We start from the raw sequence: 5000 nt of genomic DNA, 5'->3' as shown, positions 1-5000 counted from the left end.
GCCCCCGCCTGTCCCTATTAATCATTACCTCGGGTTCCGAAAACCAACAAAATAGAACCGAGGTCCTATTCCATTATTCCATGCACACAGTATTCAGGCGGGCTTGCCTGCTTTAAGCACTCTAATTTGTTCAAAGTAAACGTGCCGGCCCACCGAGACACTCAATTAAGAGCACCCTGGTAGGATTTCAACGGGGTCCGCCTCGGGACGCACGAGCACGCACGAGGCGGTCGCACGCCTTCGGCTCGCCCCACCGGCAGGACGTCCCACGATACATGCCAGTTAAACACCGACGGGCGGTGAACCAACAGCGTGGGACACAAATCCAACTACGAGCTTTTTAACCGCAACAACTTTAATATACGCTATTGGAGCTGGAATTACCGCGGCTGCTGGCACCAGACTTGCCCTCCAATAGATACTCGTTAAAGGATTTAAAGTGTACTCATTCCGATTACGGGGCCTCGGATGAGTCCCGTATCGTTATTTTTCGTCACTACCTCCCCGTGCCGGGAGTGGGTAATTTGCGCGCCTGCTGCCTTCCTTGGATGTGGTAGCCGTTTCTCAGGCTCCCTCTCCGGAATCGAACCCTGATTCCCCGTTACCCGTTACAACCATGGTAGGCGCAGAACCTACCATCGACAGTTGATAAGGCAGACATTTGAAAGATGCGTCGCCGGTACGAGGACCGTGCGATCAGCCCAAAGTTATTCAGAGTCACCAAGGCAAACGGACCGGACGAGCCGACCGATTGGTTTTGATCTAATAAAAGCGTCCCTTCCATCTCTGGTCGGGACTCTGTTTGCATGTATTAGCTCTAGAATTACCACAGTTATCCAAGTAACGTGGGTACGATCTAAGGAACCATAACTGATTTAATGAGCCATTCGCGGTTTCACCTTAATGCGGCTTGTACTGAGACATGCATGGCTTAATCTTTGAGACAAGCATATGACTACTGGCAGGATCAACCAGGGAGCTGCGTCAACTAGAGCTGAGCAGCCGGCCGCCCGGGAGTGTGTCCCGGGGGCCCGCGCGAACACGCAAGCGTCCGCTCAATCATTCTGCAAACAGGAGGAGGCTGAGCTCCCCTGCACAATACACCTCGAAACCCTCTCAGGTCCCGGCGGCGCGCAGCGCCGTCCCAAGTACTTGGTCGGGTTCGAGAGAGGCGCAATCGCCCGGAGTTAGGCGAGTAGACGCTTTCGGTGCGACCACCCGTGCTCCCAACTGAGCTTGCCGCTGCCGACAGAGGCCCGGGAGCGTGCTGTCGTGGCATTGCCGGCGGGAGACAACACGCGCCACCTACGGTGACCGGCAGCTCCAACGCCAGCGCCACAGAAGGACAAAAGCCCCACTTGGGTGCCGAAGCGAACTCTCCCAGCACAGCGCACGCGCCAACACATCCGCACAGCTGCGATACAAACCACCAGCGAGAACCGCTGGGGCGACCGAGCAGCAGACGGCGTCGCGGCGCCGAGCGCCGGGCGGCGGCGCATCCTCAACGCACACAGTCCTCAATCGGACCAGCACACTGAAGATGTCCACCGCGCTTCGCACCGGGCCCGCGAGGACCTACTTTGGCCGCACGGCGCCGCGCGCAGGGTGCGCCGGCGCGCAGCTGCGACGCCTGCCGCGTCCGTCGGCCGGCGCGCCTGCCACTGGCCGCCCCCACCAGCCGGCTGTAGCGCGTGCGCCCACGCACCGCGCGGCCAGCACGCCGGGAGGCGCCCCCTCACCGGCCGGGGACGGTCCCACCCAGCCACCGCCGCGTATCGCTTCACACCCAGATGCCGTTCAGTTTCGTCGGCATGGTGGGTATCGCTGGAACAACCGGTTAGTACCTCAACCTACCGTCGCCATCACCGATTCACCCCTAGCGAGAACAACCGCACCACAACGGGTTACCATTTGTTCATTTGCGTAACTTCACCAGAAAACGTATGCGTCCATCGCCATTTGCAACTTCCACGATTATTGCATGCCTGTGTCAGGTGTCACACCACACTACGTCTGCCCACATACACGCAACAAAATGTGCACGCCTAGACAATACGTGGAAGGTGGCCCCCGTACGTATGCGATGTCCATTGCTCGAACGACTGTCAACCGGCCTCTGTAGCATGTCGCAGATATGGAACGCGGTGCACCATGCTATCACGGTGTGTGAGGAGAGACGACTAGGTCCGAATACATCAACAGACAGCTCATGCTGATCGCCATCCACGGCGTCCGTTCCTCCCACACGTCTCTATGGCGTACCACACTGCAATCCAGCTGTCATAGGGAGACGACACGTAGCTGCGTGCACAATATTTGCACTGTATGGTCCGCCGTTTTTGGGCGCAGTCGTTGTACGGTCACACATGTGCCACGATGTATCATTCAGTACATAAGGACGAATGTGCAGTACAGATTGTGGTTTACGCGTACGACATCAGCGGACAGTTGACACAGGCCGCACCACAACGTAGCCTGAGTACGTCGCATGCGAAGGGCATTGAACATGCAAACTTCTCACCAACCAGCTTGCGAAGGCAGGGGGCAAGGTGGGGACGTGGGGAGGTGTGGGGGGGGGGGGGGGCGCGGCATGTACGTCCTGCTGCCATCCACATTACAGTGTACAGCAGGAGCATGTGGAAAGTCAGCAAGACTTGCAAGGTGTTTAACATGAAGCGATACACAGGGGAGCGGGCAGTGCGAGTAGCGAACTATATTGCGAGGGTTGCGGGTGGGCAACACTACACTAATTGAACGAGTCGTATAACAATTACAGAGCAGGTTTAGGCGACAACGTGGGTTACGTTAGCGGACAACGTGGGTTACGTTAGCGGACAACGTGGGTTACGTTAGCGGACAACGTGGGTTACGTTAGCGGACAACGTGGGTTACGTTAGCGGACAACGTGGGTTACGTTAGCGGACAACGTGGGTTACGTTAAGGCACAACGTGGGTTACGTTAAGGCACAACGTGGGTTAGGTTAAGGCACAACGTGGGTTAGGTTAAGGCACAACGTGGGTTAGGTTAAGGCACAACGTGGGTTAGGTTAAGGCACAACGTGGGTTAGGTTAAGGCACAACATGGGTTAGGTTAAGGCACAACATGGGTTAGGTTAAGGCACAACATGGGTTAGGTTAAGGCACAACATGGGTTAGGTTAAGGCACAACATGGGTTAGGTTAAGGCACAACATGGGTTAGGTTAAGGCACAACATGGGTTAGGTTAAGGCACAACATGGGTTAGGTTAAGGCACAACATGGGTTAGGTTAAGGTACAACATGGGTTAGGTTAAGGTACAACATGGGTTAGGTTAAGGTACAACATGGGTTAGGTTAAGGTACAACATGGGTTAGGTTAAGGTACAACATAGGTTAGGTTAAGGTACAACATAGGTTAGGTTAAGGTACAACATAGGTTAGGTTAAGGTACAACATAGGTTAGGTTAAGGTACAACATAGGTTAGGTTAAGGTACAACATAGGTTAGGTTAAGGTACAACATAGGTTAGGTTAAGGTACAACATAGGTTAGGTTAAGGTACAACATAGGTTAGGTTAAGGTACAACATAGGTTAGGTTAAGGTACAACATAGGTTAGGTTAAGGTACAACATAGGTTAGGTTAAGGTACAACATAGGTTAGGTTCGGTTACACGTTGTTGTAAGGAAAGGTGTAGGGGGGGGGGGGGGGGCGGGGGCGGCAGGTTCGTTGATAGTGATTATAGTAAGTGAATGCTTGTGACATGATCAGATTTGTCACGTCAGGATGCACCTTTGGCTTATTAGAGGCGGCGCTCCAATTCTATGCTTGTGTCACACCTGTGTCTTTGAGTCATGTCATTGTTTGTGCGCTGTGACAGGAGGTACTATTGTGATGTTGGGTGCACCGTTGTATAGGACATGTGTGGGTGTTGGTGCCTTATCTGCGCAATGGTGGATGTCGAAAGGGTGGGATATTCTATTTTCCGCATGGACCTCCTGGTCTGGTTGTGATAGTGTGGATTGTGTAATGTGGCGGAGAGGATGCACTGGATGTTGTTCCATGCTGGTGCTTACGTATTGTATGTGCGCCTGTTAGAAGCAGAGAGTGGTGCGTGATCAGAGTGTCTGGCTGACGTGTGGTTCCCATTGTGGGCAGACTCTTTCAGCATGTATACGGACAGTTGTATATATTTTCTGTAGTTTGATGGCTCTGCATTGATTACTAATCAGCGCCGTGTGTACGGGTAATCTGGTTCCAGTCCAAAATGTTCCATCTGTGTACATTAGTGACAAAGACTCCCCCCATGCAGTGGGGCTCGGTCTGTTATAACTCTTCCGCGTAATATATTTGCGCCACGTTTTTGCGACTGCGAGTGCGAGTGCGAGTGCGAGTGCAACGCGCATGGGGACCGACATGCTGATGGCTCGGTATCGGACGCCGTACAGTGAGCAACGCGATCGCGTCTCTCGCTCGTAAGTGGTACAGGTCGCGGCTCATGTATACGGACAGCGGGAATGTCGCATATTGGAAATAACTCTTCATGAAACGCAAGTTATAGGGGTGGATTGCACTTTACGAGTGCGGGAAACGTCCGCCGTTCATCCGCTGGAGGTGCGAGTTTGGCGGTTGGGGTGGTCCACGAACGGGTGCGGGTAGAGTCATTGCCGGTCCACGGCTTCGTGCGGCAGAGCCACTGGAGAATGGGTGCTATGGTCGACAGAGGCTGCAGGCTTTGTGGGTGGCGTCGAAAGGCGGGCACTGTGGCGCCATCGCTGTCTTAATCGGCTTGGCGTCGCATAGATGGCGGTATCGTCGTTGGAGGAGGTCATGTTGCGGGAGACCTACAGATGGCGGTATGTTTTGTGGTGCGGACGTAGTGTTGTCAGATGCGCATAGATGGCGGTATTGCATGTGGTGTCGCCCTATTTGCATAGATGGCGATACTGTTTTGCCGGCATGGGTGGCGTAGTTCCGTCGGATCCCTGTAGGTGGCAGTGTGCTATGTCTACTGTCGACACCC

The 5000-nt window shown here is 54.2% G+C and overlaps 1 non-coding gene across 1 annotated transcript in view; it reads right to left on the bottom strand.

The window, feature by feature from the left end:
- The window catches only part of LOC124772881, a 1909-nt gene extending 931 nt beyond the window's left edge, over nucleotides 1-978 (bottom strand). The window contains exon 1 of the ribosomal RNA XR_007014337.1: nucleotides 1-978. This exon is cut by the window's left edge and continues 931 nt beyond it. This is a non-coding gene — a ribosomal RNA (small subunit ribosomal RNA).
- Nucleotides 979-5000: the final 4022 nt, after the last annotated feature.

This window comes from Schistocerca piceifrons, unplaced genomic scaffold (genome assembly GCF_021461385.2).
Source record: "Schistocerca piceifrons isolate TAMUIC-IGC-003096 unplaced genomic scaffold, iqSchPice1.1 HiC_scaffold_943, whole genome shotgun sequence".
NCBI classification, from domain to species: domain Eukaryota; kingdom Metazoa; phylum Arthropoda; class Insecta; order Orthoptera; family Acrididae; genus Schistocerca; species Schistocerca piceifrons.
The sequence above is the reverse complement of the archived record's forward strand: the minus strand, read 5'-3'. Positions and strand labels throughout refer to the sequence as shown.